The 25,251-nt window shown below is 35.2% G+C and overlaps 1 long non-coding RNA gene across 2 annotated transcripts in view; it reads left to right on the top strand.

Annotated features, from left to right (window-relative positions):
* Nucleotides 1-24,667, top strand: part of LOC144366778 (uncharacterized) — an 87,976-nt gene extending 63,309 nt beyond the window's left edge. The window contains exons 2-3 of one of the 2 annotated variants that reach the window (XR_013425923.1): nt 3,998-4,248; nt 24,368-24,667. This is a non-coding gene — a long non-coding RNA (uncharacterized LOC144366778). The remainder of the gene's footprint in view (nt 1-3,997; nt 4,249-24,367) is intronic. The other variant, XR_013425922.1, reaches the window with a different exon arrangement.
* Nucleotides 24,668-25,251: the final 584 nt, after the last annotated feature.

Below are 25,251 nucleotides of genomic sequence, written 5' to 3'. Positions count from 1 at the left end.
ATGATTTGGATATGAAGTATCCACAAAAGCTCCTATGATAATGCAGAAATATTCAGAGGTGAAATGATTAAGTTGTGAGAGCTGCAACCTAATTATTCAATACCAGCTGGAATTGACTGACTGGGTTTTAGCTGTAGGTAGGTGGGGTGTGGCTAGAGGAGATGAGTCACTGGGGGCAAAGCAGGGGTGACCTGAAAGCATTGTTCTTCCTGTGGTCCCTTCTCCATCTCTTTCTGCTTCTGAACCCCACTATGAGCTGGGCAGCTTTTTGTATTGGGCCCTTCCTCCCTGATGCACTGTCTCACTGTGGGCCAAGAGCAATGCAGTCACTTCTCTATGAATTGAAACTTCTGAAACCATGAGCCCCAAATAAATTTTTCTTCCTCTAAGTTGTTCTTGTCAGTATGTGGGTCATTGCTATGAAAACAAACTACAACAAGAGATAAGCTTTATGTTGGCTCACAGAGTCATATTTCTGTTCATAGTCTGATGGCTGAGTTTTTTTTTTTTTTCGGGGGGAATAAGGTGAAGCAGAACATCATAGCATGTGGATATGGAGGAGGAAAGCTGTTCACCTCATAGCAGCCAGGAAACAGAGCAAGGTAGGGGTCAGGGACAAGATACATCCTTCCATGGCATGCAACAGTGACCTACTTCCTCCCACTAGGCCCTGAGTGGTATAGTTTACATCATCTCCCAATAATGTCATCAAATTGTAAATTCATCAATACATTAATCTTTTGATGATGTCAAATGATATAGCCACTTCCAAAGAGCCCCACATCTCAACATTGCTCAATAGAGATCAGCCTTCAACCATGAACCTTTGGGGGACAATTCATATCCAAGACAATACACTGAATTGATTGGCTGTTTCCAAATTCTAACTGAGTGGGAATGACAAATAAATGGAAGGGTGAGTAGAAGATAAAAGAATCCTGCATAAGTCCATATTAGAAACAAATTGCTCCCACATTGGTATTTCATAGCATAATTGGGAAAACATGTCACTTACCAAAGGTGCCCAGTACTGGGGATTACCCATAAATTTTTGGAATGAACGCCTGATGAGGCCAATGAGCTGATGGCTGAAGGAAGTGACATAGGGAATCTCTTTCCTGATTAAGCATATTTTCTTCTCATCCTTTGAGCGTTCTTCCAATTCAGTTTTTGTGTTATTGTAGAAAGTGGACTTGGAAAAATTAATAGATAATTCTTTTATCTCTGAATCATCTGTCATTGAATGCATTTCAGTCTTGTAAGCTTCGGAATAAAAGTGGATAATAGGCCACAAATTACTAACTCATTATCAACAGATTACTACTGATTTCACAAGTTTTTCTGAGACCTCTTATTTGTGTAACAACTCCCACAAAAAGCTTTCGTACTCAAGCTTTAGAATTAAAGCTTGAGTACAAAAAATAATTCAGATGTTCATTCATAAATTAAATAAAAATACACACAGCACTCAGTTTCAACAAAGTCTATATGTTCATTACAATAACATGTAAATTCACAAAGTCATGTTTTAATAAGTCACCACATTGCTAAAACTCAGCCAAATTAATTGGGAAGAATTATGTTAATTTGAAAGGTTTACATACCTTCATAATTTTCTGAATCCCTTTTTATTACACCATCGGTAATATCCAGAAACAATTCTGCAGGATTATTATAGAATTTACAGGGAAAACCTACAAAATAAGACACCCAAAGAACTCAAGCTGGTAGTCTTGGAAAGTAAAGAAGACTCACATGCAGAGGACATTGGATATGAGGGTAGGGAAGACAGACTGAACAACTTTTTCCTCATCTTTCTGCTCTTTTCTGCCCTCACTAATTTATCCTTTCCTCTTCTTTATTCAATCACACAACATTTAGACAACTATCTGTGTCCCAGGCAAAACAAACAAACAAACAAAAACATTCCAAACCATTTTTGGACTTTTCAGAACATTTTACATTATTCTTTTTCTCTCATGAGTCTTCAAAACCCAAGCAGGTATCAGTATGCTCTGTTGCTTATCAGTACTTCTTCAAAAATGTAAATGTAGCTTCCAAAAAAGATATTAAATTTCTGGGAGCACTGTGCTCTCTGAATTCACCTACAGAATGCTGGAATGTCAGCAGGCAGTCAGCAGATTGCTTTGCAACCTACTAAATTCAGAGATTCAAATGAACACCTCCCAAGCTGTCATAATTGCAAATAGACAACAAATCTCGAGAGCAGCATTATCAAGAGAATGTGACCAGCACAGCACAAGTGACATCTTACCTCAACTTTCTGTGACAGAAGCATCTTAACTTGGTCTGACCTCTGATTATTTTTATTCCTTCTATTTAGTTTTACATGACAGTAGAATTCATTTTGACACATCAAATACATGGAGTATACCTTCTCATTCTTCTGGTTGTACATGATGTAGAGTTGTATCAGGCATGTAATAAGATATGTAAATAGGGCTAATGCCCAATTCATTCTATTATCCTTCATACCCAGTACCCCTTCCCTTTCTTCACTCCCCTCTGTCTAATCCAAAATATCTCTATTCTTCCTAAGCACCTAATCCCTTATTGTGAATTAGTATCTGCATATCAGAGAAAATATCTGATCTTTGCTTCTTTGAGTTTGAGTTATTTGGCTTAGCATTTATTCCATTTACTGGCAAATGCCATAATTTCATTCTTCTCTAAGGCTAAATAATACCCCACTGTGTATATATACAACATTTTCTTTATCCACCAAGCTGTTGAAGGGCATCTAGGTTGGTTTCATAGTTTAGCTACTGCGAATGGAGCTGCTACAAACATTGATGTGGCTGTGTCACTGTAATAGGCTGATTTTTAAGTCCTTTGGGTATAAGTCAAGAAGTAGGATAACTGCATCAAATGGTGGTTTCATTCCAAGTTTTCTAAGGAATCTCTATACTGTTTTCCAGCACCATGCACCAATTTGTAGTCCCACCAGAAATATATGAGTGTACCTTTTTCCCCACAACCTCACCAACATTTATTCTTGTTGGTGTTCTTGAAAATTGCCATTTTGACTGATATGAGATAAAATTATAGGGCAGCTTTGATTTGCATTTCTCCAATTGCTAGAGCTGTTGAACATTTTTTTTCATATATTTATTGACTGATTGTATTTCTTCTTCTGTAAAGTGTCTATTTAGTTCCTATGCCCATTTATTGATTAGGTTTTTTTGTGTTTTGGTGTTTAAGATTTTTGAGTTCTTTGTATATCCTGAAGTTTAGTTGCTCTGAGTTGCATGTGGTAAAGATTTTTTTCCCATTCTTTAGAGTCTCTCTTCACATTATTCATTCTCTCCTTTACTGTGAAAAAGCTTTTTAGTTAGATTTCATTTCATTTATTGGCTCTTAAATTTACTTTCTACGCTTTAGGAATCTCATAAATGAAGTCATTTCCTATGCTGACATTGTAGAGATTTGGGCCTGATTTTTTCTTTTATTTGGTGCATAGTCTTTGTTTTAGAGCCTAAGTCCTTGATCCTCTTTGAGTTGAGTTTTGTGCTGGGTGAGAGATAGGGGGTTAATTTATTTTTGCAACATATGGATTTCCAGTTTTCACAGCACCATTTGTTGAGGGAGTTATTTTTCTTCAATGTATATTTTTGGTGCCTTTGTCTAATAAGAGATAACTGTATTTATGTGTGTTTGTCTCTGTGTCTTCTAGACTGTACCATTGCTCTACATGTCTGTTTGGTGCCAATATCATGCCATTTTTGTTACTATGTCTTTGACGTATAATGTAAGTTCTGATATTGTGATGCCTCCTCTTCACTTCTCTTGCTAAGAATTGCTTTGGCTATTCTGGTTTCCTTATTTTTTCAAATGAATTTTGTGATTGCTTTTTCTACTTCTATGAAGAATGTTATTGGGATTTTAATGGAATTTGAGCTGTGGCTCTTTAGTTCACCTTCCCTGGACTCCCCAGACTCACATGTGTTTTATGTTTTTTTTTTTCCTGCTTTTTAAGTGACAGATATTCAATAAAAAAAAATAAGAAAGAATGATTATTAGAGGTGGACCTGAACCTGCACAGTGGTGCAGAATGCAGAGTCTTTGCTGCAGTCACCAGAATGAGCTCTGGCCACAGCACAAGGTCACCCCAGCATCCCCCACCTCACCAAACACCCAATGCAGAAAACAGATGGAATCCATCTTGGAGAACCATACTTGACATCTATTGGTGGGTGTGGCTACCAGCGCTGTTCTGTGGATAATCAGGTACCTGGTTTCTAACTCCCCCACCTCCAGCTGTGATGACTCAAACTTTTTTCTCACAATGTTTTAGAGGGCATAGCTATCAACACGGAACTGCAACTGTATAGGCATCTGGTTTCCAACTCAGACAGATTAAGAGCAGGGAGGATTCAGGTAGAAGCTCAAGCCCTCTCACACTGGCTACCTCCACCACCCTGAATTCAGAGACTGAGGCTTGCAAGAGACAATGCCACCTACTGGAAGAAAAGAAAACAAAATTCTGAGAGTTTTTTTTTCTTTCTCTCTCTTCTCATCCATTCAACTCTACCCTTCCCTTTTTAGTCCTCACAAACCCCAACATATGTGAAACCAAGAACTTTGCATGAACTGAATCACCAGAATAATATAATATAGAGACATTGCATATGTCCCCCTCCCCTTCTTTTTTCATTATTTACTTTCTCCCTCTCTCTTTATCTTTTCTTTCTTTCTATTTATTTTTTTTCTCTTCCTCCCTCTATCCCACTTTCAACCTCCTAACTTTTACTATTTATACTTCGGGTAATTTTCTAAATATATATAGGAGTTTGAATTTATACATTCTTTCGTAAATTACCCCATGTCTATTTATTAGAGTTCTCCTCCAAAGTTGCTAAGTTAGATTAACCCCATACCCTCACACCCTTCCCCCTTAATATAACATCCTACACCTGACCCTCTGTTCTCTATATGCTACCAGAAATGATATGCCTTTTATGAAACTAATGACTATACTTTAAATAATAATTGAAGCCAACATCTCTAGACATAGAGACTAACTTTAAACATATTAATAATGAAAATTTGCCATAGATAATATATTGTGGATATTGGGAACTGTTAACATTGTCTTTCCCCTCAGAAGAGAGGTTTCGGAACTATACCAGAGCAATATAAATCTATAGGGGAAAAAACATTAACATAACAGTCTAACAGAGCTGTAAGAAACATGAGCAACATGAAACGATAAGGAAAGAAAGGATCACAAACAATGCAAGACAATACAACATTGAAGAGGTAACATCTACAGCAAAAAAAATGTCAGATAAACATTTCAGGATACATACAGCAGATGTTCTGCAGTCTCAGGGAAGACATTAGACAACAAATGCAGATAATGAAAGATGACTTCAACAATGAATCACATAAACAAATCCAACAAGCAAAAGATCAACTCTACAGGAAGATAGAGGTCATAAGAAAACAAACAAACAAAAAAACAGAAATCTTAGGAATAAAAGAAATTATAAACCACATTAAAAACTCAAATAAGAATATCACCAGCAGAGTAGACCACTTAGAAGATAGGACATCAGACAACGAAGACAAAGTATATCATCTCGAAAAGAACATAGACAGCACAAGGAGACAGATAAGAAGCCATGAGCAGAATATCTAAAAAATATGGGATAGCATAAAAGGACCAAATTTAAGAGTTATTGGGATAGTATTGAGGTCCAAACCAAAGGAATGAGCAATCTGTTCAATGAAATAATATTAGAAAACTTTCCAGAATTGAAGAATGAAACAGAAATCCAAATCCTATCAGCCTACAGGAAGCCAAATGTAAAAAATCACAAAAGATCCACACCAAGACACATTATAATGAAAATGCCCAACATACAGAAAAAGGAGAAAATTTTAAAAGCCACAAGAGAAAGGAAGCAGATTACATATAGGGGTAAACCAATTAGATTAATGGCTGATCTTTCAACACAGACCCTGATAGCTAGCGGATCCTGGAACAACATATTTCGAAGGCTGATAGATAATGGGTTCCAAACAAGAATCTTGTATCCAGAAAAATTACTTTTCAAGTTTGAAGATGAAATAAAAACCTTCCACAATAAACAAAAATTAAAAGAACTTGCAGCTAGAAAACCAGAGCTTCAAAACATCCTTGGCAAAACATTTCATGAAGAGGAAATAAAAAATAACAATGAAAACCAACAGTGGGAGGTAGTACAGTAAAGGAAAAACTTACCAAAGAGGAAAATCAAGGGGCTGGGATATGGCTCAAGTGGTAGTGCGCTCGCCTGGCATGCATGCAGCCTGGATTCAATCCTAAGCACCATATTCAAACAAAGATGTTGTGTCTACCGAAAAAACTAAAAAAATAAATAAATACTAAAAAAAATTCTCTCTCTCTCTCTCTCTCTCTCTCTCTCTCTCTCTCTCTCCTAAAAAAAGGGGAAAATCAAGTCAAGTTAAATAACAAAAATAAACAAATATGGCTGGAAATACAAACCATATCTCAATAGTAACCCTAAATGTTAATGGCTTAAACTCACCATTCAAAAGACATAGGCTAGTAGAATGGATTTAATAAGATCCAACAATATTCTGCCTACGGGAGACTCATTTGATAGGAAAATACATATACAGACTGAAGGTGGAAGGTTGGGAGAAATCATATCGCTCACATGGATCTCAGAAGCAAGCAGGGGAAACCATACTCACATCAAATAAAGAAGATTTTAAGACAAAGTTAATCAAAAGGGAAAAGAAGGACACTACATTCTGCTCAAGGGTGCCATACAACAAGAAGACATAACAATTATTAATATATATGCCCCAAGCCATGGTGCAGCTATGTTCATCAAACAAACTCTTCTCAAGTTCAAGAGACAAATAGAGCACAACACAATAATCATGGGTGATTTTAACACCTCTGTCTCACCACTGGACAGATCTTCCAAACAAAAGTTAAATAAAGAAACTATAGAACTCAAAAACACAATTAATAACTTAGACTTAATTGACATATATAGAATATATCATCCAACATCGAGCAGATACACTTTCTTTTCAGCAACACATTGATTCTTCTCAAAAATAGACCATATATTATGCCACAAGGTAACTCTTAGCAAATACAAAGGAGAAGAGATACTACTATTCATTTTATCTGATCATAATGGAATGAAATTGTAAATCAACGATAAAATAAGGATTCTCTACATCACATGGAGAATGAACAATATGCTACTGAGTGATCAATGTATTACAGAAGACATCAAGGAGGAAATTAAAAAATTCTTAATAGTAAATGAGAACACAGACACAACATATGAAAATCTCTGGGACACTATGAAATCAGTACTAAGAGTAAAATTCATTGCATGGAGTTCATTCCTTAAAAGAAGAAAAAGCCAACAAATAAATGATCTCACACTATACCTCAAAGCCCTAGAAAAAGAACAAACCAGCACCACCAAATGCAGTAGTAGGCAAGAAATAATTAAAATTAAAGCTGAAATCAATGAAATCAAAACAAAAGGAACAATTGAAAAAATTGACAAAACTAAAAGTTGGTTCTTTGAAAAAATAAATAAGATTGACAGATTCTTAGCCATGCTAATGAAGAGAAGAAGAGAGAGAACCCAAATTACGAGCATATATGATGAAAAAGGCAATATCACAACAGACACTACAGAAATACAGAAGATAATAAGAAATTATTCCAAAACATTATACTCTAAAAAAATAGAAGATAGTGAAGGCATCGATAAATTTCTAAAGTCATGTGATCTGCCCAGATTGCGTCAGAAAGATACACACAACATAAACACACCAATATCAAGTGAGGAAATAGAAGAAGCCATAAAAATATTGCCAACCAAGAAAAGCTCAGGTCCAGATGGATATAAAGCCAAGTTTCACAAGACTTTTAAAGAAGAACTAATACCAATACTCTTCAGTCTATTTCAGAAAATAGAAAAAGAGGTAGTACTTCCAAATTTATTCTACAAGGCCAGTATCACCCTGATTCCAAAACCAGACAAAGATACCTCAAAGAAAAAAATCTTCAGACCAATATCTCTAATGAACATAGATGCAAAAATCCTCAATAAAATTCTGGAAAATCAGAGAAAAAAACATATCAAAAAGATCGTGCACCATGATCAAGTGGGATTCATCTCAGGGGTGCAAGGATGATTCAACATACAGAAATCCATAAATGTAATTCATCACATCAATAGACTTAAAGATAAGAACCATATTATCATCTTGATAGATGCAGAAAAAGCATTTGACAAAATACAGCATGCCTTTATGTTCAAAACTCTAGAAAAACTAGGGATAACAGGAAGTTATCTCAACATTGTAAAGGCTATCTATACTAAGTCTCAAGCCAACATCATTCTAAATGGAGAAAAACTAAAGTCGTTCCATCTAAAATCTGGAACAAGACAGGAATGCCCTCTCTCATCACTTCTATTCCACATAGTTCTTGAAACACTGGCGAGAGCAATTACCAGATGAAATAAATTAAATGAATAACTATAGGAAAATAAGAACTCAAAGTAGCACTAATTGTTGATGATATGATTCTATACATAGAAGACCCCCAAAAAACTCCACCAGGAAACTTCTAGAACTAGTAAATGAATTCAGCAAAGTGGCAGGATATAAAATCAAGACCCATAAATGAAAGGTATTCCTGTATATCAGTGACAAATCCTCTGAAAATGAATTGAGGAAAACTACCCTATTCACAATATCCTCAAAAAAAGGTTATTGGGAATCAACAAAAGAGGAGAAAGATCTATACAATGAAAACTACAGAACCCTAATGAGAGAAATAGAAGAAGACCTTAGAAGATAGAGCTACCTTGCTCATGGATAGGCAGAGTTAATGTTATTAAAATGATCATATGACCAAAAGCACTATACAGATTCAATGCAATTCTGATCAAAATCCCAATAATATTCCTTATAGAAATGGAAGAAGCAATCATAAAATTCATCTGGAAAAATAAGAGACCCAGAATAGCTAAAGAAATTCTTAACTGGAAGAGTGAAACAGGTAGTATTTCTATATCAGACCTTAAACTATACTACAGAACAACAGTAAAAAAAAAAACAGCATGGTACTGGCACCAAAACAGGCTCAGCTCATAGACCAATGGTACAGATTAAAGGACACAGAGACTAACCCACAAAATTACAACTATCTTATATTAGACAAAGGTTCCAAAAGCATGCACTGGAGAAAGGATAGCATCTTCAACAAATGATGCTGGGAAAACTGGAAATCCATATGCAACACAATGAAACTGAATCTTTATCTCTCACCATGCACAAAAGTTAACTCAAAATGGATCAAGGACCTAGGAATTAGTCCAGAGACTCTGTTTCTAATAGAAGAAAAAGTAGGCCCTAATATACATCAAGTTGGTTTAGACCCCACCTTCCTTAATAAGACTCCTATAGCACAAGAATTAAAACCAAGAATGAACAAATAGGATGGATTCAAACTAAAAAGTTTCTTTTCAGCAAAAGAAATAAGGTGAACAGAGAGTCTACATCCTCGGAATAAATTTTTACCCCTCACACATCAGATAGAGCTTTAATCTCTAATGTATATAAAGAGCTTAACAAAATAAGAACCAAAAAAAAACAAATAATCCAATCAACAAATGGGCCCAGGACCTGAACAGACACTTCTCAGAAGATGAGATACAATCAATCAACGAATATCCGAAAAAATGCTCACCATCTCTAGCAATCAGAGAAATGCAAATCAAAACTACTCTATGATATCATCTCACTCCAGTAAGAATGGCAGCCATTATGAAAACAAACAACAAGTGTTGTTGAGTGTTTGGGGAAAAAGTTACACTCATACACTGCTGTTGGGACTGCAAATTAGTGCAGCCAATATGGAAATTCCTTGGAAAGCTGGGAATGGAATGACCATTTGACCCAGCTATTCCTCTTCTCAGACTATACCCAAAGGACCTAAAAACAGCATACTACAGAGACACAGCCACATCAATGTGTATAGCAGCATGATTCACAATAGCTAAACTGAGGAGCCAACCTAGATGTCCTTCAGTGGATGAATGGATTAAAAAAATGTAGCATTTATATACAATGGAATTTTACTCTGCACTAAAAAAGAATAAGATCATGACATTTTCAGGGAAATGGATGGCATTAGAGAAAATTATGCTAAGTGAAGTTAGCCAATCCCCAAAAAACAAATGTCAAATGTTTTCTCTGATATAAGGGGGATGACTCAAAGTGGGGTAGGGAGAGAGGGCATGAGTGGAAAATTACCTCTAGATAGGGAATAGGGGTGGGAGGGAAAGGAAGGAAAAATGGGAATAGCAAGGATAGTGGAAGTGGACGGTCATCATTATACAAAATTTATGTATGAAGATGTGAGTTTGGTGTCAACATACCTTATATACAAACAGAGATATGATAAATTGTGGTATAAAGGTGTATTAAGAATTGTAATGCAAAAATATGAATGTAATGCACTCCTCTATTGTGATGTATATAAGAAATTAAAAAAAGAATGACTATTTACAACTTTATTTGGGGTCTTGGGGAAGCATCTACAATCATATCCAAAAAGCTCAAAATTTAAGCAGATAGATAAGTTGTTAAAGAAATCATAGTATTCAATCTGAACTAAAAAGAACAAGGCATTCCAGAAATTTTGGCCCATTAAGTCTGATTCAGGACCAGCCTTTCTATTGAGTAATGGTCACTTATACCATTCAAGACATAAATCTTCAATCTAATGTTACTAGAAAATGCAGCAGTATCTCCATGAACCCTCACAAAGGCAGAACAAGACCATGTATCAGGAGAACTACTGGGAAACACAATCTGTTACATGATCTAAAAGACAATATTTTGGCAAATAACCCAAACAATACATGGACTAAGGAACTGAACAGACACTTTGGAGAAAAAAATAAAGTCAACAAATATATGAAAAAAAATGTTCAAGATCTCTAGCAATTAGAGAAATGCAAGTCAAAGCAACTCTAAGATTTTATTTCACTCCAGCCAGAATGGCAGTTATCAAGAATACAAACAACAATAAGTGTTGGTGAGGATGTGGGGGGAAAAGGTGTACTCATATATTTAAAACTAGTGGAACATGCTGGAAATAAGTATGGAAATTCCTTAGAAAACTTGGAATGGAACCACCATTTAACCCAATTCTTGCACTCTTTGTTTTTTACCTAAAGTACTTAAAATAAGCATACTACAGTGACACAGCCACATCAATGTTTGTAGCAGCTCAATTCACAGTAGCATAACTATGGAACCAATTCAGTAGCCTTTCAGCAGATTAATGAATATAGAAAATTTGGTATATATACACAATAAAGTATTACTCAGACTTAAAGAATGAAATCATTGTATTTTCCAGTAAATGGATGGAGTTGGAGAATATCATGCTAAGTAAAATAAGTCATTCCCAAAAAAACAAACTCCAAATGTTTTCTCTGAGATGTAGATGGTGATCCATAAAGGGGTGGGGGCTAGGGAAGAATGGAAGCACTTTGGATTGGGTAGTGGGAAATGAAAGAAGGGTGTGTGGGGAAATAGGAAGGATGATGGAATGAGTCAGATATTATTACCCTAGGTACATGTATGATTGAATGAAGACTTTGAATCTGCATCATGTCCAGCCCGAGAAATGAAAAGTTTTGCTCCATTCATGTACAATGATTTGAAATGCAATTCTGCTGTCATGTACAACTAATTAGAACAAATTGAAAAAAGGCAATGTTTTGAAACTTTTCAAAATCTTCAACTGACAGAATAACTAGCTGTGAGTCCAACATTCTAATTATTGACCTTTCAGGGAAGGTCACCATAACTGGGAAGGAGAACAGATAAAGGCCCATGAGAAATTCACACACACACACACACACACACACACACACACACACACACACACAAAAGCACACACACCATGCATATTCAAACTCGAGAGGAGAAGAAGAGAGATGTGAACAATAAGCAAGTGATGCATAATAAAAAAAGTTCTGGTGCTGAACTGACCAAAGATGTTTTACAGTGTAGTCACCCCAGTTAATTCTATGTAAGATCAAGGAACATTCCTGTAGCACTCCTCTGGACACCTCTGCTCTTCCAGAAGTCTGTGTATGAAGAATCTAGTGCATTAAAAGGTTAATCGCACCTGCTGATTGGAAGTACTACAAAGCCTTCTGGGCAGGACCATGATACATTAGTTCCCCTGAGGCCAATATGGTAAGACTGTCAAACAGCTTAAAGATGGAATAGAAAGGCTGATGGGTGGTAAATATAATTGTTCTCCCCTGCTGAGAAATCCTAAGTGAAAAAGGGAAATAATAAATCATTAAACATCTGGACCTTGCACTTCTTGGTAAAATACTTACTTCTGCCAGTAGAGCTTTTTCTCTCAGTTCAACTTGATTTTCTTTTACAAACTTGTAATCTCAACTCATTACATACTTGGTAGTTGACAAAAATAAAATTCAATGCTTTTATTAAAAGACAAAATATTCTTAAAGTTTGGTGCATCAGCAGTCTAGAATTGTCTATAGAGATTGAGAGAAAGTGCATTTTCCTAGAGTCTAACGAGACAGTGAATTCAGTGAAGTTGGTACACAATCTCTGATTGTTGAAATAGGGAATCCATGTTATTGCCAAGTATCTCACATAATCTCTTGAGTACACCCACTTTCAAAAACTAGTTAATGACCTGTGAGACTACAAATAGTACAGTATGGAAAACTCTACAAATAAAGAGAAAAAAATGTATATTGTTATATTCCATCTTCGTTATGTGTAGATTGTTCAAATTTTAATTCTTATAAGTCATTGTCCTGTCTCATGTTGGTCAATGTCTTGGTAATTTAATCCTTTTAATACAAATTTTAGTGAATACATGAAAAAAAGAACTAGTTAATGATTAAGTATTAAAAAGATGGTCATATAACCAATTTTCATTGATCATTTAATTATGCTGAATCTTTAGTAATTGGTTTTCATCCTACCTTGATAATACATTAATATTATTTAGCACTTAGAATGCCATATAGCACTTAATTAAATGTTTCAGAGATAAATCTTTATTTTTATAGTAAGGCTGTTATGATACTAGTATTTCCTTCTTTTTACAGATAAGGTCTAAATGTTAAGTAACTGGCTAAGCCCTCACAGTTACTCAGGGGCCCTGTTGGGATCTGAGCTCTGGTCAGATTTTATGGTAGAAACAGTTCTAAACTGCCCTTTATAGGAGTTATTACTTAAGGTTAGAAGAAACAAAGGCCAACATCATCACTTTCCCAATTTTTAAAAAGTATTTCAAGAAAAGAACCACTTCAATTTAATAATTTGATAAGCACCTCATAAATCTATTGTATGCAAGGAGGTTCTGCCTCATGGAGAAACAGGAAGTAAGATCTATAATTTTAATCTGGCTCCTTGTAAAAAAAAAAAGGAGAGTGATAACCTGTCTGAAGGTGATATAGGTAGAATATCCAAAATCCCAGTGATGGTGAGCTAAGAAAAGAGATACAGTAAAAGAACAAGGTGAACAAAGTGAACAAGTCTACTCTCAAAATTGTAAGAAGCAGTTCCATGTAACACGACAGGCAGTGTTTATGTGTTTGCTTGTGTTGGTGTTGTTTTGGGTGAAGAAGATAAGTAAGAGAGATGGCAAAACAGGCCTATGGGGAGCACTTCAGAAAAAGATGGGAATTCAGTCAACAGGCAATAGGAGCTGGGAAAGGACTGGAAGATGGACACGTGGTTCCTGAGAGCTCTGACACTCAAAGTGTGCTCTGAGGACTACAAGCATTAGTGTCAGTAATTCTTCAAATCTCCTGTGAAAAATTTTTAACCCTTCCTGAGACCTATAGAAACAGGATCTGCATTTCAACCAGACCCCTGGTGATTAACTTGCACAGCAGTGTTTGGGAAGGACTGATCAGAGCTCTCTGCATTAGGAAAGATGCCTGTGTGCTAAGCAGAGCAAACCACAAAGAAAATTTCTATGAATCTAAATATCATACATGGGTTCTGTATTGGGGCCTGAACTCCAGAGCCATGACTGGGCATCATCACTTATATGTGCAAATGGCATTTTAAATTTGTGATGTCTAACTCATAAATATCTTTCTTTCTTGCTGTTTCCTCTCTTCTAGCATAGAGACTTGCTCATAGGGTTATGAGATCAGAGGAAGCAAGGTTGTGACAGAGAGGGGAAGCCTTGAAGATAGTGTGATTGACACCTTAAAACAATGAGGCAGAGGAGTTTCTAGAGATGGTAAAGGAAGAGACTGGAACTTCTTGGAGACTGGTTCCAATAAACAAATAAATTACATCAGTAAGCAAGTAAGCAAATAGTATGAGATAATGGGAGCCTAAACTCTCCCTGTCTGAAGTCAGAAACATGAAAATAGCAAAGACTAAAAGTAAGACAGAGGTGTTAGTTTGGAGTCAGAAATATTATTATGAATTCATGGGATTTTCAATGTATATACAATAACAAAACAGCAATAGTTATAGATCTCTGTTCGTGCACATATTTTTTTAGTAAATATCTATGTATACATATATGTGTACCACAATTAGATGATAAAGGCTGACATTACCTGTGCAGGTTGCATTCTCAGGTGTGTTGCACTGAGTACTCAGCATCCTTTCATTCTTGAGCATCATGCAACACTCACTGGGATGGACCCTGCAGGGGGTCACACCATGAATTGCTCTAGATTGTAAGAAGACAGGAAAAGTGTATTTCTGGAGAGATATTGACAGACAGGAAACAGTCACAGTATCTCTGATTGTATCCTAGCAACAGATTTGAGTAGCCATGATTGGATCCTGGCAAAGAAAGGCTTATTGACTGGGAATTTAAGATGATGGTGTGTTCTCCTGGATTGGAGTTTTGGTAGGAAGTATTTGGGATGAAAGGGCATGATGGCAGAAGAAACTACATGGGAAGTAGCAGAGAGGAAAGGAGGGGCTACAGATACAGTAAAATGTAACAGAGGGAAATACAGGCGAGAAAAGTAGAATTTCATTTGTATTATTCTTGGATATTTTCTTTCAGTTTGAAATATGTTACTATATTTTTAAAGATGATGTCTAAATCTCAACTATTGAAAAATTTTCTATAAACATCCATTCACATTTTTCTTTCTTTATAAAAAGAAATGCATTTGTCTAATTTCATTCTTCCACTTTTTGAAGCCTCAAATGTCAGCAGTCATTGTCTCAATCCTCCCATGACAGGTGGAAATCCTGAGCTGATCCTGTTGGTTCCCTTGAAAACAGATCTAGAATCCACCCTCTGCTCACCAGGACCATCTTTGTCGAAGCTTCATCATCTTTCATCAGCTCCTTCACTGGATCTTCCCTCATCCTTGCCTAACTGCAGTCTTTCCACAGCCATTGCTATGCTCCAAAACTCTCAAAAACCTCCCCATTTCCTCTAGTGACAGGAAAAGCCATACTTCTTACATGACCTCTGCCACCAGCCCAACTCCACTTAACATCCTAATCCACCTGTGAAGGGCTAAACTGGGTCCTCCTCAAACTCAGATATTGAAGCCCTATCCCCCGGGGCCTCTGAATGTGGCCACATTGAACACAGTGCTTTCAAAGAGGTCTTTTAAAATTTAAATGAGGTATTGATGGTTCTCATCTGACTATGTCCAGTTAGGAGTTGATTAAGACACAGACATACAAAGGGAGAAGGTGACCATCTGCAGCCAATGAGAGGCCAATGAAGAAACAACCCACAACATACAATTTTTCAAATTTCTGCCTTCAGAGTCATGAGAAAATTAATTTTTGTGTTTAAGCCTCCAGTTTGTGGTATTGTGACAGTTCACCAAACGTCACTCCTCATAGTCTCTGGGTCTGTCCCTCTGGACTTGCTAGTTTTCCCCACACATCAGACATGCTGTGCTTCAGAGGCACTTGGCTGCCTTTTCTAACCCGAACTCTCTTCTGAATTATAGCACATCTCACTCATTCTCTCCCAGCGTATGTGTCACATGATTGAGGCCTTTTCTGATCCTTCTAATTAGAAAGCTCCCTGCCTTCACCTTAGCCTTCCTTTCCTATATTCTTGCTTCATCTTTCTTGAACCGCTTCTTGTTTATTGACTGTATCCTGATAATTAAGAAGAAACATTTAAAAAAAAAACTTCTAAATCTCCTGCACCAGAAATACCAGTAAAATAGAAGTGATCAAAGAGTAAATGAATGAAATAAAATGTTGCCATAGTTTTTACCTTTTTAGAAGTGTAAAGACATCATTAGCTGTTCTCCCATCTAAGCCAGTTGTGGGTTCATCCAGGAACAAGATGAGAGGATCAAGGATCAGCTTCATTCCTATACTAGTCTTTTTTCATTCTCCTTTAGATTCCACCTAAAACACGAATTATTATCTTGTTCAAGAATTTCCATGGTCACTGCTATTTGGTGAATTAATCAGTACCATTCCTGTTAGAGTCATTTTACTTCATATTCCTCATCATTCTGGACAGGAAATAAATGACATCTGGGGGAAAAAAGTTTTTCTCTAACCCCATGTGTAAGCTAAGCCTCAATGCAGAGCAGTCACCTGATTTGAATCTCATTCTTTTAATAGTCCTGAGCATGCCTTGACAGTCAAATATTTTAAGAGAGTAAGTTAAAACACTAAAAAATCAAACCAAACCAAAAAGAAAACTATGATGTAGGGAAATATATTTAATAAAGGAGAGCCTGGCACAGTGTAGTATGCCTGTAATCCTAGTGGCTAGGGAGGCTCAGGAATGATGTTCTCAAGGACAAAGCCAGCCTTAGCAACTTAATGAGGCCCTAAGCTACTTAGCGAGAACCAATCTCTAAATAAAATATAAAAAGGGGCTGAAATGTGCCTCAGTGTTTAAGCATGCTTGGTACCAAAAAAAAAAAAAAACAACAACAAAAACAACAACAACAACAAACAAAACAATAAAACACCAAAAAAAAAAGGAAAAGAAATAAAAACTACTTACAATGATCTTTTAGTGTGTTCTGAACATCCCATACAGACACACCACATCTACAAAATATCCCAACTGGACTGAAAAGAAGATAGTCATCTTGGAGCCAGGAGCATATAATTTCCAACATACTATATTAGCATCCTTTAAATTTCATATTTTCCCCCAAATGATTTTTTCTATATGTAACTTACCTCAGAATTGCTCACTCATCTTTTCAGAAAAATCCAGAACAGGGGATATTTCACAAGGTGAATGGCACAATATTTGCAGCCAGTAAATGTGTGGGGAGGGGATAAAGAAGATTTAGGGGAGGTAGGAAGTAGAAAACACACAATCCTTGAATGGTTTCTATAAAGAACTGATCTTTAAAAGACATTTGGGTACCTGATCAAAGTATTATATAAATATATGAGTATGGCACAATGAAATATATTATTTTATACAATTATTATAAGCAGAGAAAAAGGCTTTTGGGAACAATTAGGGACATATTAATAAATATAAACATGTAACAGCTCATAATATAGAGACCTTGTTCCATTTGTTTTATAATGGTATCAGTAAGGTAAGATATGTGCTCATTTCCTTAGGTTATTGTGGGAGAAAAGGGATACAAATGACCATTGAAGGGAATAGTAGTACTCTATAGAGACAGTAATTCAGTGTTAGGTTATCCATCATATCATTTAGGTAACCAGACTATTTGTCTACATTTTTTTTATGTTAAAATATCATAAAGAGCTGAAAAAATTACTTAAATCAATGAGATTATATGATTCTAAGAAGCCAACAATTACCTTTATACATTTCCCCTGGAAATCCAAGAAAGCAACACACTAAAGTGCCTGCTTGGAACTAAGTAAAAGAAACTGTCTCCCTGGAAAGATAAAATCATTTTGAAAAGCAGCCCCAATCTCTCAACAACAACAACAACCAAAGGGGGTAAAAAGTGTCTCCTGTGCCATTGTAACTCAGGAGAGATCCACAGGAAAAAAAATGATGTTTATCTGCTACCTGTCCAAGCCCCATTGATATCCCAACCAAAATTTAACAAGATTTTCCTTCATCTTGGCATGGTTTACTATGAATAACTCTAACATCAACTATGATCATTTACATAACTCTTTAGCATGAATGAGTGTTTTAACCCCAATAGCCAACATTGTCCCTTCAATCCATTTGAATGTATTTTATCTAATGGTTTAAAGTATTATAAGAATAAATCTTCTTATATTTGTTTTCATATCTCTAGTTTATACTTGTTCCTCTTACCCCTGATTCATTCTCTTGCATTATCTGCTACTACCTCACATATCCACTATCCATCAATTTTACCTTTGTACCTTAGTGCAAATTATCTTTTCTCTATCTCTTAATTTTTCTCTTTTCCAATCATTTAGGGCCTACATTCCCCAATTCCCCACCAATCCCTCATTTATGATTACAGTAATTGTACTAAATTTAAAAACTATTATTGGAGCTATTCCAGAACACTTTTAAAGGTTTACATATGTATTTGGGAAACTGTGGAGAAAAATAGCAACAAGTTTTTCTTTCTTATAAGGTTGAATAATACAAGCCTTGGCTCTGGAGTAGTTATAGTAAATAGGATTCAGTGGCATCCTTGAAACTGGTGCTGATATTAGGATCAGCAGAGGTCACACATTGACAAAAATTTAGCATCTGAATAGGAAATCATCCCAGGGCTCTTAAGAAAAAAAAAAACTCATAAGTAGTAATTCTCTTAAAAAAGAAGTGAGAACTATACCAAGAGATGTGCAGGCATAGAATTGCTATGAAAAAAAATCAAGAAAAAAAATCATCCCAAAGTCCCTCCCTAATATTTCAATGACTGACTCCATAGACACTACCATAGAGAAAATGTCAGAAAAAATAATGGAAAGTTAAAAGATAAAATATTATATAACCTAAAAAGTTATAAAATTGAAATCAGAGAAAAAATACAGAAAGTGAAAGATTACTTCAATAAAAATAAAGGAAGTCTAAAAGGGAACCAAATAGGTATCTTGGAAGTTAAAGACTCAGAAACCAAACTAAAAGCTCAATGGAAAGCAACATGAATTGATTATATCACTTTGAAGATAAATCTTTAGGTCTTGAAAACAAAACATATAATCTAGAATAAAGATTGCATAAAGAAAAGATGTTAAGAATGAATAGAAAACTCAAAAAATATAAGATATCACTAAAACACCAAATTTAGTATCTATTGGGCTAGAATAAGGCTCTGAAATATAAGCTAAAGGCATGCACAATTTTTTAAATAAAGTGATATTAGAAAATTTTCCAACCCTTAGGAATGAGAGAGAAATTCAAATCAAAGAAACATATAGGAATCCATGTATACAAAATCACAATAGATTCACACTAAGAAACATTATAATGAAAATGCCTAGCATATAGAGTAAGGATAGAATTGTAAAAGCTACAATAAAAAAGGGCTGGTCACATTTAGAACTAAATCAAAACAGATTCCAACTGATTTCTCAAGTCGGAATCGAAAATCCAGAAGATTTTGGAGTACTATAAACAAGGTTCTGAAAGAAAATGGTATCAACAAAGAATTTCTATACTCAGCATAATTAAGATTCAGAATTAAAGATGAAATAAAAATATTTCATGAAAAACAGAAACAAAAGAATTCATAACTAGTAAGCCTGCATTGTAAGACATATTCAATGAAATTTTCCATAAAGAACAAATGAAGAGTGAAAATGAAAAGAAACATAGGAATGAAGTCCCTGAAATCAAAGTCAATTAAAGGAAAACAAGTCTGCTTTAAACATTAGAAATAGATCAAATGTTTAGAATTATAAACCATCTCTCAATAACAACATTGAATGTAAATAGTCTAAAATCTTCAATCAAATGACAGATTGGCAGACTACATTAAAGAACAAGACCCAACAATAGTTGTCTGCAAGAGACTCACCTCAGAGGTAAATATATCCATAGACATAAGGTAAAAGAATGGGAAAAAATATATCATTAAAGTATAACCATGAACAATCAACCATAATTATTCCAATATCAGATAAAGTAGATGTTAAGACAAAATTAATCAGAAAAGACAAAAAAAGTTACTTCATACTACTAAAGGGAATCATATATCAACAAGATAATGATTGAAAAGATCAATGCCTCAAACAACAGAGCATCTAAATACCTGAAACAAATCCTTAGCAATATTAAGAATCAAATTGACCACAATACAATGACACTGAGTGACTTTAAATTTTCTCTTTCAACACTGGATAGATCAACCAAACATAAGATAAGTAAAGATTCTAGTTCTATAGAGAACTAAAAAATACCATTAATACATGAACCTACAAGACATCAACAGAATATTTTAATTCATCAATGACTGAATTCACTTTCCTCACTAAAGCACATGGAAAATTTTCTGAAACAGACCACCTTTTCAGTCACAAACCAAATCTTTGCAAATACAATAAAATGGAGATAATATTTTGAATTCTACAATAACACAACAGAATGAATTGGAAATCAGCAATAAGGTAAAAAGCAGAAACCACTCTAACACCAGCAGATAAAATAATACACTTTTGAAGATGAATGGATAGAAGAATACCTTGGGAAAAATTTAAAATTTGAGAAGTAAATGAGAAGAGTGATAAAATATATCAAGTTCTCTGTGACAGTATGAAGACAGCTCTAAAAGGAAATGTTCATAGCATTGAGCTAATACATTAACAGAATAGAAAGGTAACAAATAAATATCTAAAATTACATCTCAAGCCCCGAGGAAAACAAAAACCAACAAACCAATGCCCAAATCATTAGACGATAGGACATAATTAAAGTGAGAGCAGAAACCAATAAAATTGCAAATTCAAAAATTTTCTATAAAATCTTAAAGATATTGACATATACCTTTTATAATGTTGAGATAAATTTTTCTATCTGTATTTATATGTGAGCAACGTAAGGCCAACATTATATTAAATGAAGAGAATCTAAAAGCATTTCCTCTATAAACAGGAACAAAACATGCCCTCTTTTCCCACTCCTATTCAACATAGACCTTGAAAGTCAAACCAGAGCAATCAGGCAAGAAAAGGAAATTGAAGACATGCAAATATGAAAGAAGAGCTCAAATTATCTCTGTTTAATGATGTCATAATCCTATATTTAGAAGACCCAAATAACTCTAGCAGAAGACTTCAAGAGTTCATATGTGAATTCAGCAAAATAGCAGGATACAAATCAGCATCCAGGAATTAACCATATTCCTATAATCCAATGATAAATTGGCTAAAAATGCAATTAGAAAAACAACCCATTCACAATAGCTTCAAAAATCAATCTGAAAAAAAGAGACAAAAGAACCTCTACAATGAAAACTACAGAACACTAAAGAAAGAAATTGAAGAAGATCTCAGAAAAATGAGAAGTTATACCCCATTTGATTCAAAGGTATGATATGTCAAAAAAAAAAAAAGAAAATGGAAAGACCTTCCATGTTCTTGGATAATCAAAACTAATATTGTCAAAAATGGCCATTCTACCAAAAGCACTGTTCAGATTCACTGCAATTCTCATCAAAATTTTACTGACACTCTTCAAAGAATTATAAAAGACAGTTATGAAATTCATTTGGAAAAATAAGAGGCACAGAATAGCCCATGAAATCCTGAGAGAGAAAAGCAAAGCACGAGGTATCACCATATTGGACATTAAATAATACTTCAGAGCTATAGTAACAAAAACAGCATGTTACATGCACCAAAACATCTCACTCACAAACTGCATGGGGAGGGAGCGGGTAACTATGAGAGGTGTGGACCAGCTGGAAATAAAAGCTAGGAAAATAATATTAAAGAAATAAAAACAAGAGGTAAGATGGGTGATGGGTGGAACATACCTGATGGGGTCTTATCCTAATAAAGAGAAAAACCTGTGCTTACTTTATGTATAGCGGTAAAGACCAAAGGGCATAGTAAATAATTTCATCAGGAAAAACAGGATAAGTGTGGGGGAAAACAGGTTGTTTAGTGCTTAGGTGGTTAAGCCCACCTCCTGAGGGCTGTGTTTGATCCTATGGCTGTGAGCTAAAGAAGGGCACCAGCATGATCTGGGCTTTCTCGAACTAAGGAATTTCACCCAGGAGTTCCCAGAAAAGCAGCTTCCCTGCCTTATGCTGGCTCAAACAAACACAAAAATTTATCATAATTTATACATGGCTTCCAACAAAATCAGATATAAAGACCAACGGAATAGGAGAGATACAGACAAAGCCACAGAAATACAGTTATCCCATACTAGAAAAAGATGCCATAAACATATATTGGAAAAAATAAAATCTCTTCAACAAGTGGAACCAAGAAGACTGGAAGTCCATAAGGAGTAGAATTAAATTTAGATCCTACCTCTTGCCCTGCACAGATCTCAATTCAAAGTGGATCAAAGACCTAGATGTTAGATTAGAAACCCTTCACTTGCTAGAACAAAATGTTGGCCCAACACTCCAATATATGGCACAGAAAACCTCTTTCTTATTAAGACTCCTAGAGCACAAGAAATAAACTCAACATCAATAAGTGGGATGGCATCAGATTTAAACGTTTCTGCACTGCCAAGAACTAAGAATTTGAAAAGAGAGCCTCAGAAAGGGAGAAAACATTTCTTACCTACTTCTCAGATAGGGCATTAATTTCCAGAAAATACAAATAACCCCCCAAAAACACCAAATAAACAAATGAACCAACCATTAAATGGGCAAAAGAATTAAATAGACACTTCTCAAAAGAAATAATACATGAAAAAATGTTCAATATCTGTAGCAATTAGAGAAATGCATATTAAAACTACACGGAGATTTCATCTCATTCTAGTCAGAAAGATGATTATCAAGAATAAACATAACAATAAATGTTGGCAATGATATGGGGAAAAAGGTGTGCTCATACATTGTTGGTGGAACTCCAAATTAGTTCAACCACTCTGGAGTATGGAGATTTCTCAAACAAACTAAGAATAAAACCACCATATACCAGCTATCTCACTCTTTGTTATATATAAAAAATTAAAATCTGCATATTACTGTGATGCACAGCAATGTTTATAGCAGTATGATAACAATAGCCAAGTTATGGAATGAAACTATAAGCCCAGGCTCTTGCCCAGACAGAAACAGGGGAAACCTAAAAGGCAAAATTGCTAATACCTGGAAATCACTAATACCCTTTAACAATTAATGGGTAAAGAAAAAATAGTATATATATATATATATATATATATATATATATATATATATATATATATATATATATAATGGAGTATTTCTCAGCTATAAAGAGAACAACTTTGTGGCATTTGCCAGTAAATGGATGGAGCTGGAGAATATCAATATTGTACTAAATGAAACAAGCCAACCCCCCAAAAGACAAGGGTTGATTATTTTCTCTAATATGTGGAAGCTAATTCAGAATAAAGGGTGAGGGGATAAAAATATAGAAAAATTCAGTGGAATCAACAAAGTGGAATGAAGTGAAGGGTGGGAAAATTAGATAAGGAAAGGCAATGGAATGAATCTGACCAAACATTTTTTATGTATACACACACACACACACACACACACACACACACACACACACACACAAGAAATAATGTTAAAAATACTGTAAGTAAATAGACAGATCAGCAGAGTAGAGGAATAGGAACAGAGGAAGGAGTGAGGGGAAGAAAAGGGAAGTACCTGGGAATGAACCAAAACAAATTATATTCTCTGCTTTTCTAATTATGTCAAAATTAATCCAGTGTTACATATAACTAAAAAAACAATTAAAAAAAGAATACTTGGATTCTTTTCATTTATAAAATCCAGAAGTATACCTCAAAAAACATGTAACAATATTTCCTGGAGGAAGAGTTGGAGAAGAGCAGCTAAAAGAGGAAAAAGAAGAACAAGAAAAATCAGTGCAAAGACATCAAACAACCTGTGTCTTGAACAATGGGGGTGGGAGGACCATGGAAACGGCCATGTGAGGGGCTCTCTCCACATAGACCTACTCCTTCTTCAGGACTAGACCACAGTTAATATTGTTCCCCACATATTTCCCTCTTCATACTATGTAACTAGTTACCTTTCTCATCACTACAGAAAGCAGCCAGTTTTGACACCATACACATTAGGAAACTTCTGAGCTCCTCTTTCCTGGTTATGACTCTTTTAGATTTTACACATTACCTTGGAATCTGCCACTTCCTCCAGACCTAACTCTTTAATGATGTTGTTGATCCTCTCCTTCTTTTCCTGTTTTGTCATAGTTGTTGGAAGCCGAAGAGCTGCTGAGAACCATAAGTTTTCTCTCACCGACAGTGTGTGCATCACAACATCATCCTGAAGGCAAATGTGATTTCATTGAGAAACACTGAGTTTTTCTAAGACCATCACTTCTGTGTGTATAACTTAAAATATGAAAATAATAAAACCAGGGCTGTGGTTGTGGCTCAGTGTAAAGTGCTCGCATAGCATGTGTGAGACATGGGGTTCAACTCTTAGTACCACGTATAAATAAATAAAATAAAGATTCATCAACAAATAAAAAAATAAATAAGTAAAATAAACCCAAAGGAAAGTTCTAGTTATTGTAAAGTTTCAACTCTAAGGATTTCAGAAATTCTACACAGACAGTTTTAGAGCCCGAGGGAAGCTATTTGCATACTCAGATGGAGCACACATAATTATGATAACTTCTAGACATTTACAAAATGCTTTCTATGAGGAGTTGCTAAAGTCATCCTTTAGGAGAAGAAGAGAGGTGAATGAAGAGCCAAAAAGACAACAGTAGATGGTTTTGGAAATGATATAAAATCTAGAATTGATACTACTGCCTAAAAGTCTAAATTCCAGGTTCTTTCTGCCTCTCCTTTTGACTCCTACCTCAATCTTAAAGGAGATTATGTAAAGGTGGTATAAATAAAGTTGGTACTGAGCATCTTCAGTTGGACGCATGCAAAACTATAAGCCCAGTCTCTTGCACATACAGAAACAGGGGAAACTTAAAAGGCAAAATCACCAATACTTACCTGTACCACATACCCTGTAGTATGTGGTATATTGGAATCCTCAGGTACTTCAAATACCCCAACATCTCCAGATATACCACTTGGATCCTTCCTTGCAGCCAATATATCTAACAACCTATAAA

The sequence above is a fragment of the Ictidomys tridecemlineatus genome, chromosome 9 (assembly GCF_052094955.1).
Source record: "Ictidomys tridecemlineatus isolate mIctTri1 chromosome 9, mIctTri1.hap1, whole genome shotgun sequence".
In the NCBI taxonomy this organism is placed as follows: domain Eukaryota; kingdom Metazoa; phylum Chordata; class Mammalia; order Rodentia; family Sciuridae; genus Ictidomys; species Ictidomys tridecemlineatus.
This window is presented reverse-complemented; position numbering and strand designations above follow the sequence as displayed.